The 15,919-nt window shown below is 45.4% G+C and overlaps 1 protein-coding gene across 1 annotated transcript in view; it reads right to left on the bottom strand.

The window, feature by feature from the left end:
* The window catches only part of MARCHF6 (membrane associated ring-CH-type finger 6), a 1,612,715-nt gene that overhangs the window by 535,066 nt on the left and 1,061,730 nt on the right, over positions 1–15,919 (bottom strand). The window lies entirely within an intron of this gene.

Raw genomic sequence — 15,919 nt, 5'->3', positions numbered from 1 at the left:
GTAGATTCAGACCTATGGTCACAAAAACTCAATCACTCAGAGACTGTACAGCTCAGCGAGCTGAACTACAGGCTTTCAAGATGCCACTTGAGAATACCGATCGTGAATTCCCCACACTAATAGTGTGCGATTCGTATTACTGCGTCCAGTCTTACAATAAATACTTGCAGAACTGGGTTCAAAACGGTTTCAAAGATGCGAAAGGTGGCACAATAAAGCATAAAATGCTTTGGGAACAAGTAGTTCTTTTACAGAAAGAACTACAAAAGACTCACGTGATCCATACACTGAGTCATCAACGTGATGGCGTTCACGTTGCATCGAATTCATTGGCTGATGAAGCCACAAAGGCAGCCGTCCACACGGCTCCTTAGCTACAATTAAGCGTTCAAAAAAGAGAACAGACGGTGAAACGCTACTAGCAGTAAAAGCCTCAATGAAAGGCAACTATGCGGCGTTACCTCTAAATTATCCACTCAGAAATACATACATAATTGATGCAAACTCCGTTTCTTTTGCTCAAATCCCTGGAGTAGGGGACAAAGTAATTCCAAACAGGAAGCGGAGAGTTTTCTTGATTCAAGAAGCAGACATGGGAGAGGGTCTGAGGCACCAAGGGATCTTAACTTCTCTAATAGAATTACAACTAAAGTACTGGTGGCCCGGAATGAGCGTGCAAATTTATAACTTTGCAATGGATTGCCAGAACTGCAACAGAGATCGTAGTCATGAACCGGACCAGGCAGTTGTCAATAGCACAGTCAGTCCAGCCCAGACACCTTTGTTAGATAGCATTAGACTGTCTACACGCAGACGTCCCTACCGACGTATACAGCCCCACAACTACTAAGACAAGATTCATTTGGATGTGGCTACAGCGCTCGGCTGACACCAGAACTGTTATAAAAGATTTGCGAGTCTTTATCGGCACATACGTATTCAGCACTCTACATTCTGACCAGGGTCCTGCTTTCAGCTCAAGGGCTTACAAGGAGGCCATAGCCAGCTTGGGCGTTGCATTGCGGTACTCTAGTCCCTTCCATCCTGAGGGTAATGCGGTAGTGGAAAGAAAAAACAGTGACATAAACAATCTATAACAGCGAGAGTATTAGGTTCGGGTGATGGGTGGGTCAAACATCTAATAAGTGTCCAACGTAGTCTAAATAATCTGCCAAGAAATTCTCTGGGTGGAATCACTCCGTATGAACTTTTGTTTGGTACTAGAATGATAATCGAAGACCTTGATAGTCAGACTTCAGTGGTGGAACAAAAAACCTTTTGTATCAAAGATCGTTTGGCTGTTTTACAGGACTTAAATGAAACAAGAAGAAGTCTGAGTAACACAAAGCTAAAGCCAACGGCCACTGAAGAAAAACCACCTGTACCAGCAAGCCCTGTCTGGATTCCAAAGATTGGGGATCTGGTCAGAGAAAAGATCGCGGTGAAGAAGGAATTTGGGCCTTCTTACAGAAAAGCAGTACCTTTCTTAGCAATCAGCGGAACAAGATCAGTAGTACTACCGCCCCTTGCTGGTAAAAAGGAGAACAAAGTTGTATCAATCAACTTGGTAAAACCACAATCATTTGGCCAATAATAAGTAGTAGGCCCAGTGGACTCCCAAGATGTAGCAGAAGACCAAACGTTGCTACAATTCAAGAGGTTCAAACTGAAAGACTAATCACATTTGATAAACCTGCAGTGAATAAAAAAGAACTATGCAACAAAGCCATGGAACTTGTGCCTCTTGAAACCCAAATTGCAACAGTTTGTCAAGAAACACCTGTTTACAATGATGTAGCCTCTGACTATACTAATATGACAAAGGAAGAAGCAACTACAAAGATTAATAACAATCCTGATGCGATTCCAACAAATGATAGAACTACCTCTGGCTATTTCCTCAATTTCAATGACTTTTCTGAAGATCCCAATGAACATGAAGAAAAGCCAGCAAACAAAACATTCAGAGAAAAAAATAAGAGAACTCTTTCATCAACTTGGAGAAATATATCTGATTTCCCCATGGATTGAATTGTGGATTGTGTTAGGTGTACTTTTCCTCCTGCTCTGGCTCATTTTAGTTTTAAGCTTGGGAAGAATGATTGATGGAAAATACAGTACAATGGACACAGCAAGTCAGAACATCAACTTGGTCAAAAACCTCACAAGTCATCTCATGTTGAAAAAAGAGACCTGTCATCAGTAAACATCACAGCCATTCCTATACCTGGTGGTGTAGCATGGGACGCTACTGATTACGACATCTATGGCCCGGTGGAACTATGGAAGTATCCTCATCAGTTCAAGGTTTCTTTAAGTGACTGTCTCACCGAGCACTTTCTCTGCTGATTGGGACTTTGAGACTATTAATAATATGATGTCTGATTTAGAAATGTCAGAAAAATTTACAGATCATGATTATTTAGACGGTTTATCTGATTATGAAGAAATGTATTGCTTTAATCATTTTGGGCACCACTATTTGCATAAATCTGCAAAACCTAGAAATGTTTTAACTTATAATCAATGGGAACATTGTCCAACACCGCCAAAAGGCAGCTCGAAAACATTTTATGAGAAATTTCCATACTTCTCAGGGTTTAATGTCACAGATCCAGAAAATTTTTATTTCAAAAATGTGAATAAGACAGGAGTGAAAAATATGTTGACCAATACAAAACAGATATATTCTGCAAAATGTTATGAACAATTGTCTACATTTGGTTTTGAATTCTGGAAAGATAACATTGAAACAAAAACAATCTGGGGTTCAAAAGATTGGCAAGTACCGGGATTAGAATCATTATTCAGAGCCTGCATGATCCCAGAACAAATAATGTTCCTGAATGACCCCATTCAACAAACAACCTGTCTTGGCCTAGCCAAGATAAAAGATTTAAACAACCAGTCTATACCAAAGCCTATGCCTGATAGAAATAACACTACAGATGAGTGGTTAGACGTGTCCCATATTTTACACCAAAACAGAACTAATCCTCATTGGAAAAAATGGTTCATCTGGCCCACAGACCCTAATAACTGTCAAGATAAATTCCTGAACAAAATACAGGGGTTCAAACAGAACAGGCCAGACCCAAGATATTCCCAGAGACAACATCCAGGGATCATAACAACATACAGTGTAGGAAAACTATGCCTCGAATGGCTACAGAAATCCACACTACCTGAAATTAAGCAGCACTTGACTTTACTTAAAGAAGGTGCTGACTTGCGGGATTTCTTATTGGGACCTCGCAAACAGCGTCAAAAACGTTTCATATGCCGGTATATATGCTGCTTACAACGAAGCTTGGAAAGTAATGCAAATTGAAACTGCTGATAAAATACGAGAAATTGATTGTATTAATTTGGAAAAAACACTGTCTGTAGTGGATAATGGGTTAACGACTCTGTCCTCCAGAATGTATTCTTTGGACAGCATTGTATCATCTGCTATTGATATAACAGAACATGATATGCTAATGTTACAACATGGCCAGTCCCAATTACGTTGTATTGTGCAGTTAGGCTGGATGTTACCAAATCTGTGTTTAGGCTATGTGCCTTGGCGTCTACTAAACACAAATTCAATATTTTCTATCTTTAACCTTACAGCTAAACAAATCTCTTTGGCACAAAAAGGAGCAGACTATACGATGCTGAGCATTGAAAAACTAGAAAGATTACCATTAACAGTTTCCGAGAGGCCTGTCATTGAATGGATAATACATGGTACCATAACAATACCAATAACGACATTCCAGTTTCAATACTGCCTACAGCATATACCAGGGGGCCTGTATGAAAGGTTGGGTAAAGGATACATTAAGTCGACCTGGAATTTACCTTACACACATAGATGTTGGAGTGGGCTTAACAAAGAAGTATTTCTTAGTGGGAAAAATTGTGAAAACTCGCTAAGTGGTACACTTCTGTGTCAAGAAATAATTCAAATGGAGCCTGTGAGGGTTCATCTAATGACCTTTCTTGCCACTTGCACGGCACCCCAGCCACACAAATAGAACCTGTTTTCAGGCAGCTTTCCAACAGCAGTAAGGTTATGTTAAGTGACCACAGCTGTTGTAGCATGTTGCCAGGAACGGCCTATCTAGTCAGTGTTACACCCAGGGTCACTTGTTGTATGCAAGTATTGTATCCAAACAGCAAACCAGACAAGGAGGCAACACTTTGGCCTTCATTGAATATCTCTTCTATTCAAATTGATACATTAAGCAGAATGAAAGCCATTCTTTTACAAAAAACTGTGCTTTTGACCTCGTCTACAGAAACGTATGATCTGCAAGTTGCAAGGACCTCAGCAGAGATACATACATTATTATCAACAAACTGCCCCGTACATTTCGTAGAAATGTTAGGTCAAATTTAAAACATGTCAGATACCGGTGGCATCGCACATGTATTTAAGACACTTTTTTCGGGACTGTTAGCACCCTTTGAAGCAGTCCTGAGCATTTTTCCAAATTTCGTGCACTCTGTGTTCGGCGGTCTGCCTCTCATTTTAGGACCAGTACAGGCCCGGACTGGCCGTAGCGGGCACTGGGCAATCCCCCGGTGTGCCACACGGGTGGGGCCAGTTTTGGGCCCCTGGGGGCCGGTTTTGTTACCGGGCCGTTTTCAGCCCTCTAACAAAATCGCCGAAAACCGGCCCTGGCAAAGAACTCAGCAGTACCTCTAACCCCCCGTGGGTAGGGGTGGAGGTGGCCGAGCACTTTGCCAGGGCCGGTTTTGGTTCTCAGTCCGGCCCTGGACTCGTAGCAGGAATTCTATTTTTTTTTCTTCTGCTCCGATATCGCAAGTCCAGTCACCAGCGGTACCCAGGTTACCATGGAACAAGCGATCCAGGCACTGCAGTACCGAAATAGGATAACACAGGTTCTCGGCAGGGCTCGTCTAAGAGATCTGAATACCACATGGTTTCTATCATTCAGACCAATCTCGCAAAATTGCATCTTACCTGTTCTATGATGCCTGCTCTGCGGAGAAGAATGTGTGTTAGACATCTGTCTCTCACTTCCATCAGCAGTACCTATGGATGTCGATACTTTGCTTGGTTCGGTAACGTCTCATGCAACGTGTTGTCCCCAGCGGCTACCAATTCTGATGACGGCATTCGTTGAGACCTCACCATTACGACTAGGTGGCGGTGAGGTACGAGATGAAAGCGGCACACAGGTACAACTTTCTGTGAACATTGCTGATCCAGATCACGCTGACGGTAATGCATCTCACATATGCACTATTTCTACTTTTTCGGAAATGGCCCAACTTTCACCTACTGTGGTAGACAAATTCTTTGTCAGCTTATCTGAGTTAATGTTTTCTCCTAACAACGAGAATAACTCTTGAGAAACAAGCACACAGCGTTCCCTGAACTTTGATTTCGGCCTTCAGTTTTGATAAACAGAACTTCTATAATTTGGAACTATTTTTTACTACAACAAAATTATTTTTTCTCAATACCAAAATATTTACCTTTTTTTGGCACAGAGTAATCTGCTTAATGTAGAAGTATTCTTAGAGAACAAGATTTCTATTTTTGAAACCTAGAGACAATATTTAAACTTAGCCTCTAGCACATGTACAGTATTATATAAATCTGTGATGAAATGGTCTCGACCTTCTCTTCTGTATTAAGAGCCATTTCATAAATGTAATTTTGTGAATCATTTGGCCAGCATTTTAAATGTAAAACTATATGCATTATTTGAATGATATCACAGCTTAGAAAACATACAGTACAGTACTCACTTTTCGTGTACAAACCAATTCAAATGCATTTTATGTATTTTTTGGGGTGGATTGTAAACACATGCTTAGAAATGTTATAAATGCTTAGTATTTAGTAAAGATGAACATTCTACGTGGAGTGGGTGTTGTAACGTATCTAGGGATCTAGTGTAATTTTCCCGATTCATGTCCTTATATAGGCATAAGAATCATAACCATATTTAGGCACAGTCAATGCAGTCCAAATACGGCATGGCTACTTCCACTAAGCTTCTAGAGTACAACGAGTTCTTGAAGACAACCAGCCTTCAGCAGTACGGGACTTCACCCTGCTTCAGTATTGATTTGTTCCAGAACTCCTGGAGCGTGTAAAGAACTTTGAGTTCTTAGTGACGTTATTATGTCCACCCTTATGTCAAACTCGCCACCTTCCAGGTATAAATATACCCACATCTGCCCTAGCAAACACACAGTGGTTTGGAGCAGATCGACTAACTACTTGCCCGACGCCCTGCTGTAGCTAGTGCCGAAGGAAGAAGACCCTCCAGCTGACGCACTGAGAGAGATGCTGTCTTTTCTCCTGCCGAGAAATCCAGCTCCAGTGTTTCCCCGCTACCCTTGCGGGTTACTGGGAGATCGAGTCCTGAGAGAGAGATACAAGACCTCCTTCATTCTATAACCAAGGTACGGAGCTGATTAGACCCTTAGAGAATTCTTGGATAGATTCCTGGCAGAAACTATTTAACTCAAGCTACACTTCACTTACTTCTTTCCTTGTACTAGACTTAGGTTAGGTACACCGGGGTAGGCGTATTTTAGATGCACCAGTTGAGTACTTTTAGTCATTATTTATCATTGTATGTATTTTATCTATTTTATGTATCTTATGGCTTAGAAACCATATAAATGCTTTTACTGTATTATTTCATAATACTCTTTTTACTGTACGCACTTTACTTCATAGCAAGTATTACAATTGTAGCAATTCACTTCTCTTGCATGAGAAAGAAGACTGCTCAATAAATAATCTTTTTATTGAAAACGCCAGTCTCTCTATTTCTCTGCAAAAACCCAGGTGAAACGAAGCATGCACGATTGACTGAGTGAAATAGCCATCTATTGTTTCCGCGACTCTGTAGATATATTTCTTATTCTTGGGTAACAAAGTTGTCATGTTATATGGTTGTCAGAAACTAATCCCTTCTTGTTTATTCGAGAAAGTTTCTAGTGACCTCTGAGCTAGCTGGCATTCACAATTAAGTCTAACATACTCAATAGAGACCTAGTCGACTTCAGTCCTACGTCTAAACTATAGTTTATGTTATTCCAATGCGCAGAGCCTATTGGGAATATAAGAACTACACTACACCTGATCTGCGCAGATGAGCAGCGACCACCGGCATCACCTTCGTGAACACCCAAGGGGCGCTGGTAAAGCCAAAGGGAAGCATGGTAAACTGAAAAATCGTAGCGCTGCTCACACTGCTACTGCTGCACTCGTTTGGGTTAAGCTGCTCTGCTCTGTGGTAACCTGGAAGCATCGTCCTCGCACTGCCTTTGCCTAATTCAGGACTGCGCATTGTTTATTTATTAAATTGTACATTGCTGCCTCTGCCTTCCGATTTCATAGTCCCGCTGTGCCGCTAGACTGCGCATTGTTTATTTATTAATTGCACATTGCTGCCTTTGCCTGCTTGCCGATTTGTGCCTGATTGTGCCGATTTCACTGGTGTTTTGACCGCCATTAGCCCTACCTGTGCCCCAATCTCGTCCTGGTCGCCTTTTGGCTTGCAGCCATTTTGTTGTTGTTGTTGTGCCCCCCAGCCTGGCTCTCCGCCCCGCTCCCGCCTCCCAGCTGATCCTCCCTCCCCCTCCACTATCCACTTATGACAGATGCTTTTTCGCACAGCGTTCACGCGCAGCAGTTGCGCCCAATCGCGCCGAAGGTGCGCCAAAGGTAAGCCCATCTACGCCCGTCCGCGCCCAGCGCCAGACCCCCTGGTCCTCGCAAAACCCACTCCACCCGCATAACGTACGACGCCGCTACCCTCTTTGCCCTTAACCCCGGACGCACACCACAATGCTGCGAAGCTGCCCCAGGACACACCCATGAACCCTTCGCCTGCCAATCCTGCAAGTTCGCCTGCATCAGGACCCTCACCAAACCCAATAACTCCGAACACAGCTCCGACTTTAACCACCTGAAGTGCATCCTGCTGAACACCCGCTCGGTCCACAGACACGCCACTGAACTCTGGGACCTACATCGCCGGACGTCGCCTTCCTCACAGAAACCTGGATGAACGCCTCATCAGCGCCCGATATCGCCATAGCCATCCCGGACGCTTACAAGATCATCCGAAAAGACCGCATCAACCAAACAGGAGGAGGCATCGCCATCGTCCATAAGAACATCATCCGAATCACGACCAGCACCGACGATAACCTCACTACCGCCGAAACCTTCACTTCCAGATCCACACCGACCCCAGAACCACACTTAGAGGCACCCTCATCTACAGACCACCAGGAATCCGCACACAATTCAACGAAGACATCACTGACTTCATCAGCCCACATGTCCTCACCTCCGAGAACTACATTCTACTGGGAAACCTCAACTTCCACCTGGAAAAGAAAAACGACAGAAACACCACCACACTCCTGGACAACCTGAACAATCTCGGACTGAAACAACTTGTTGACACCCCCACCCACCTTGCCAGACACACGCTCGACCCTATCTTCACCTCCAGCAAACACATCTCCTTCGATCACACCACAGTTCTCCATTGGACGGACCACAGCTGCGTTTACTTCAGTTACAAAAAGACCTCGACCCACAACCTATTCCTCGAAGAAACTGGAACAAAATCACCACCGACCAACTCTTCACTTCGCTTAACCAAAACTCTCCTGCCATGTCATCGGACCCAAACCAAGCTGCCACCAAACTCACACAATGGATCACCCACAGCGCTAACGAATTAGCACCCTTGAAAAACCACCAGATCAAACAAATTAACAAAAAGGCCCCCTGGTTCAACGACGACCTTAAGAAATCCAAGAAGTTATGTCGTACTCTCGAGAAAACTTGGAGAAAAAACCCAACCACTGACAACCTGACCACCTTCATGGACGCCACCCGCAAACACCACCAATTGATCCGATCCACCAAGAAATCAGCATTCAAGGATCGACTCGACAACAACGCCCATAACAGCAAGGAACTATTCAACATCGTCAAAGAATTTACCAATCCCACCGCCGGCACCAACGACATCACTCCTTCCAAAGACCTCTGCAACTCTTTATCCTCTTTCTTCCACAACAAAATCGCCAACATACATAACAGCTTTGAAAACCAGTCCGAAGAACAGTCCACTCCACCCTCCTCCGAACCAAAACATCACCCTCACAACCTTTGCGCCTGGAACCCAATCACTACTGAAGACACCATCCGCCTGATGAACTCCATCCACTCAGGATCGCCAACCGACCCATGTCCCCACCACATTTTCAACAAAGCAGACTTCATCATCGCACCCCATCTCCGCGATGTCATCAACTGTTCCTTCAAATCGGCTACCTTCCCAGATAGCTGGAAACATGCCGAACTCAGCGCCCTTCTGAAGAAGCCCACAGCTGACCCCTCTGAACTCAAGAACTACCGCCCCATCTCACTCCTCCCATTCCCTGCCAAAGTCATTGAGAAAGCCGTCAATAGCCAGCTCGCCGCCTTCCTCGAATTCAACAATTCTCTCGACCCCTCACAATCCGGCTTCCGAGCCAAACACAGCACAGAAACCGCCCTCATCGCAGCTACAGACGACATCTGAACGCTACTGGACAACGGAGAAACAGTTGCCCTCATCCTACTTGACCTCTCTGCTGCCTTCGACACAGTCTGTCATAGCACCCTCATTCAACGCCTCAGCAAGGTCGGAATACAAGGAAAAGCTCTTGACTGGATCATCTCGTTCCTCGCCGGGAGAACCCAGAGAGTCCGCGTCCCCCCATTCAAATCAGAAGCCACCGAAGTCATCTGCGGCATACCACAAGGATCATCACTCAGTCCCACCCTCTTCAACGTTTACATGAGTCTCCTCGCATCCATCGCGATACAACACAACCTCAACATCATCTCCTACGCAGACGACACCCAACTGATTCTCTCCCTCACCAAAGACCCAAACACCGCCAAAACCAATCTACACGAAGGAATGAAAGAAGTAGCCGAATGGATGAAGAACAGCCGTCTAAAACTAAACTCGGACAAAACGGAAGTCCTCATCTTAGGATCATCCCCCTCTGCCTAGGACGACTCATGGTGGCCACCGGCCCTGGGTACAGCTCTCATACCCACAGATCATGCACGTAACCTGGGCTTCATCCTAGACTCCTCCCTCTCGATGACCAGACAAGTCAACGCCGTCTCATCTTCATGCTTCAACATCCTTCGCATGGTCAAAAAAATCTTCAGTTGGATCCCCACGAAACAAGAAAAACAGTCACCCACGCTCTGGTCACTAGCCGACTGGATTATGGAAATACCCTCTACGCCGGAACCACAGCCAAACTACAGAAAAAACTCCAACGCATCCAAAACGCCTCAGCCAGAGGCTGGACATCCCCCGTCAAGCTCACATTTCCGGTCACCTGAAAGACCTCCACTGGCTCCCCGTCAACAAGAGAATAACGTTCCGCCTCCTCACCCACGCACACAAGGCCCTCTACGACCTAGGACCCGAATGCCTCAACACACGACTGTCCTTCTACACACCCATCCGCCAACTACGATCATCCAATCTAGGCCTCGCCACAATTCCGCGCATCCATAGATCCACCATAGGAGGAAAATCCTTCTCCTATTTAGCGGCCAAAACCTGGAATTCTCTCCCCAATCACCTCCGCCTCACACAAAACCACCTCTCCTTCAGAAAGCAGCTAAAAACTTGGCTATTCGATAAGTAATGCACACTCCCTCCCTCATGCGCCTTGAGACCCTCTGGGTGAGTAGTGCGCTACACAAATACCTGAACTTGAACTTGGGCCGGCAGGACGGGGATGTGGAAATAACTGTCCTGCAAGTCCAACACTACCATCCAGTCTTGCGGGTCGAGGGCAGACAAGACCTGAGCAAGTGTCAACATTTTGAACTTCTCCTTCCGGAGGAAGCAATTGATGTCCCGGAGATCCAAGATAGGAAGCAGGCTCTTGTCCTTCTTGCCTTCTTGGGAACCAGAAAGTAGTGGGAGTAGCAAACATGACCTATTTCTGGGACAGGAACGTGCTTGATGTGGCCCTTGGCCAAGAGACTATTATGGTCAGACCATGAGTTACTGAAATTCACTGTCCCAGCCCAGAAAATCAAAAAAGAGTTAAAGAACGAACTAAAATGGTGAAGGTCTTGGCGGAAAGTCACTCCCATCTCCTTTTCAACCCATTTCATCCAAATTCCAAGAAGATAACATCGACCAGGTTGCAACTTCTCTTGAGGGTGCCATAAAATCTGCTCTTAATAAAATTGCTCCCTTTTCTGTTGTAAACAAATCTAGGACTCTAGTGTAATTTTCCCGATTCATGCCCTTATATAGGTATAACTTATCATATCCTTATATAGGCATAAGAATCATAACCATATTTGGACACAGCCAATGCAGTCCAAATACGGAATGGCTACTTCCACTAAGCTCCTAGAGTACAACGAGTTCTTGAAGACAACCAGCCTTCGGCAGTACGGGACTTCCCCCTGCTTCAGTTTTGATTTGTCCCAGAACTCCTGGAGCGTGTAAAGAACTTCAAGTTCTTAGTGACGTTATTAAGTCCACCCTTACGTCAAACTCAGCACCTTCCAGGTATAAATATACCCACATCTGCCCTAGCAAACACACAGTGGTTTTGGAGCAGATTGACTAACTACTTGCCCGACGCCCTGCTGTAGCGAGTGGCGAAGGAAGCCAACCCTCCAGCTGACGCACTGAGAGAGACGCTGTCTTTTCTCCTGCAGAGAAATCCAGCTCCAGTGTTTCCCTGCTACCCTTGCGGGTTACTGGGAGATCAAGTCCTGAGAGAGAGAGATACAAGAACTCCTTCATTCTATAACCAAGGTACAGAGCTGATTAGACCCTTAGAGAATTCTTGGATAGATTTTTGGCAGAAACTATTTAACTCAAGCTACAGCTCACTTACTTCTTCCCTTGTACTAGACTTAGGTTAGGTACACCGGGGTAGGCGTATTTTAGATGCACCAGTTGAGTACTTTTAGTCATTATTTATCATTGTATGTATTTTATCTATTTTATGTATCTTATGGCTTAGAAACCATATCATGCTTTTACAGTATTATTTCATAATACTCTTTTTACTGTACGCACTTTACTTCATAGCAAGTATTACGATTGTAGCAATTCACTTCTCTTGCATGAGAAAGAAGACTGCTCAATAAATAACCTTTTTATTGATAACGCCCGTCTCTCTATTTCTCTGCAAAAACCCTGGTGAAACTAAGCATGCACGATTGACTGAGTGAAATAGCCATCTATTGTTTCCGCGACTCTGAAGATATATTTCTTATTCTTGGGGAATAAAGTTGTCATGTTATATGGTTGTCAGAAACTAATCCCTTCTTGTTTATTCAAGAAAGTTTCCAGTGACCTCTGAGCTAGCTGGCATTCACAATTAAGTCTAACATATTCAATAGAGACCTAGTCGACTTCAGTCCCACGTCTAAACTATCGTTTATGTTATTCCAATGCGCCAAGCCTATTGGGAATATAGGAACTACACTACATTACTAAAGTCAAATTCAAACCCAGAACCGCACCCTGGCTCACAGAACAACTGAGGGAATTAAAACTCGGAACGGAAATGGAGGAAAAACAAGAACCAGACAGATCAGGAAAAATATAGAAGTATCCACCGTATCTATTTGGAAAACATTAAACAAGCAAAAAAAATATTTCTCCTAAACCAGATAGAAAAAGCAGCAAATTTCAACAAAGAGCTTTATAACATCTTAAAAGAGTTCACGTTGGCCCCCAGTACAGTCATCGATTTCCATCTCAAACAACTGAGTGGACTCTCTTGCCGAATATTTTGATGACAAAATTAACGTGATTCATAGCTCCTTCCCACCTCATGAAGATATCAATATCTCACAAAATTACTCCTCCACTCCCACTAATTCCCCTTCCGTTGTGGAAGAATTTTCTCGATGCAATCTGGAAGATGTGATCAGAGCCACAAATACAATTAAATCTGGTTCACCTGTGGATCCCACACCACCGCGTTTCTTTCCAATAATTGCACCTGTAATTTTGGACCACCTTACTGACCAATTCAATAACTCGCTATCACAAGCTGTTGTCCGTAAGATATGGAACGCCGCCAGAGTCCGACCTTTTCTAAAGAAAATGACTGTCGACCCTAATCTCCCAATAAACTATCGACCTATCTCACTCCTCCCCTATTTTGGGAAGATGCTCGAGTCGTTGGTCAACAGACAGCTCGTTACCCATTTGGAAAACCGTGGTCTTCTGGACCCGTCCGTGTCCGGCTTTAGGGCAGCACATTGCAGTGAAACAGCACTGGTAGAAGTCACAGATAACATCAGGCTACCATTGGACAGAGGACAATCATCTATTCTCGTCCTGCTAGACCTATCAGCTGCCTTTGACACCATCTCCCACAGCATTTTAGATCTAAGACTCTGGGAGATTGGTGTCAGAGGGAAAGCCCTCAAATTGCTGAAGAGCTACCTAACTGACCGAGTCACTGCTGTTCAGATTGAAAATATCGTTTCCAGCAACAGACTTGTAAGGATGGGAGTACCTCAAGGCTCTATTCTAAGCCCGACGCTCTTTAATCTTTACGTAACTCTGCTGGCCAAGGTGATCAGATCCTACGGCTTTGATGTTGTGTCATATGATGATGACACTCTGGTTCTGATCACTCTTGGCCCGGATTCTACTGACACGAAAACACGCTTTAAAAATGGTATGACCCACATTGACAGATGGATGAACGCAAACCATCTTCAACTAAATGGAGGAAAGACTGTAATAGTCCTTTTTGGCAAAGCACACGAACGCTGGTCAAAAGACTGGTGACCTCAAACTCTGGAACCTTGCCCAGTGCCAAAACAGACAGTCCGGAATCTAGGCATCCAAATAGACAAAAAACTGCCTATGAAAGATCAGGTAAATCACCTAATTATTTCCTGTTTCGCCATTATGCGAAACCTTCACAAAGTTTTTAAATGGCTCCCGATGGAAGCCAGGAAACCATTAGTCCAAGGCCTGATCATCAACCGCATGGATTACTGTAATGCTTTGTTGTCTTCAATAAATGAAGATCTCCTCACTAGGTTTCAAGTCCTGCAGAACACTGCTGCCAAACTGGTGCTGAATCTCCCCTCTGGATCCCCTTCGGTCCCCAATCTAAGACTCCTCCATTGGCTTCCTGTCAGAAAACTAACTTGTTTTAAGATTCTTTGCCTAACTCATAAGAACATTCACTGCAATGGTCCCGGCTACTGGAAGAAGAAACTCAGCTGGTACCGCCCATGCAGGGTTCTAAGATACAGCAACACATTTCTTCTAACAGCCATCAAAATCTGTGCAACCAGAATGGGGAGGGGGGGGGGGGGTCTTTCTCTTTCCTCGCACCTGCTTTCTGGAATAAACTGCTTCTGCACTTGCGTGCTATCTCAAATCCTAATCACTTTTGCGGCGAGATAAAAACCTGTCTGTTCGACTCCTAACCGGCCTTGCTTATATCTAACCCCATAGCTTCCGCAAGCGCCATGAGACTTTCGGGCGATATGTGCACTAAAAAAATATTCCTGATTTGATTTGAGAGCCGTAACTTCCTACTGGAGAAGTGCCAGATGATCCTCCAACATGCGGTGGTAACGAGGTGGCATGGCTGGAGGGGTAGTCTTGAAGGGGAGGGATTAACCCCCTCGGACTATCTGCAAAACTCAACTGTCCGCAGTGACGGTGCGCCAGTGGGGGAGGTGATGGCAAATCCTGCCGCCCAAGGTTTGGAGGCTGCTGCGGTTGGGGTTGGTGGACTGACCAGCCCGCTGGCCCCTTGAACCCAAAACGCTGGTTCCCATGTCCCGCGAAGGTTGGGCAACTTGCTGCGGCCTGTGGCCCTGGGTGGGAAGTAGCGGAGCACCTCTTCCGTAGCCACGCAAAGGGTGAAAAGCAGACTGCGCTGGACGTTGGAGACCTTGAAGCGCTCTAGGGCGTTGTCTGCTTTGTCGCCAAAAATGCGACGGCCATCAAAGGGCATGTCCATCAAGGTGTTCTGGATATCCCCTGAAAAGCCAGTGGACCTCATCCAGCCATAGCGAAGAAACGCTACCGACGTTTAAATAGTCCTGCCAAGAGAGTTGGCAGTGTCCAGCACACAACGGATCTTAAACTTAGCTGCATCTCTACCGGCGGCAACAGCCTGGGAGAGTACTGCCCGGGCCTCCTCTGAACACTGAGGCAGCACTTGCGCCACCATATCCCATACTGAGTGCGAATACCGGCCCAAGAGACATGCAGTGTTTACGGACCACGGTCCTAAGCTGGCGTAAGAGAACATTTTCTTCCCAAGATGGTCCAGCTTCTTGGATTCCCTTTCCGGTGGAGCGGTAGGGAAGGCGCTTTTGGAGGCGGCGGCTTGGACAACCAAGCTCGGTGGGGTGATGGAGAGGAAAGTTGGGTCGCCCGGAGCCGGCAATGGCGTCGGGCAATCATCCTGTCCACGGGAGCCTCTGTGTAGGGCCTGGACCAGGTGCCCAAAAGGAAGTCAGTGAGGGCCTCACTAAATAGAAGTAGGGGCTCTGAAGAGCTCATCGCCGGTTGAAGCACCTCAGTCAGGAGTTTAGTCCTGACCACCACCATAGGAAACTCGAGGTTGAGAGCCTCGGCCACCCTACTCAACACCACAGCGAATGACGCTCCCTCCTCCGTAGCCACGGTAGGAGGAGACAACATGCCAAGGTCGGGTGAAGTGTCAAGACCACTGGCGTTCCCCAGTTCCTCTCTCCAGTCCTGTTCAGAACCAAGCTGGTCAGTTAAAGGGTCACCTGACCCCTCCCAGTCCTCCTCATTTTCCTCTGGTTGCCACTGTGGTTCGAAAGGGGCCCCAGAAGTGAACAGGGGCATGAAAA

The sequence above is a fragment of the Lissotriton vulgaris genome, chromosome 4_1 (genome assembly GCF_964263255.1).
Source record: "Lissotriton vulgaris chromosome 4_1, aLisVul1.2, whole genome shotgun sequence".
Classification (NCBI taxonomy): Eukaryota; Metazoa; Chordata; class Amphibia; order Caudata; family Salamandridae; genus Lissotriton; species Lissotriton vulgaris.
Note: the sequence above shows the minus strand (reverse complement) of the source record. Positions and strands in the feature narration are given on the sequence as shown.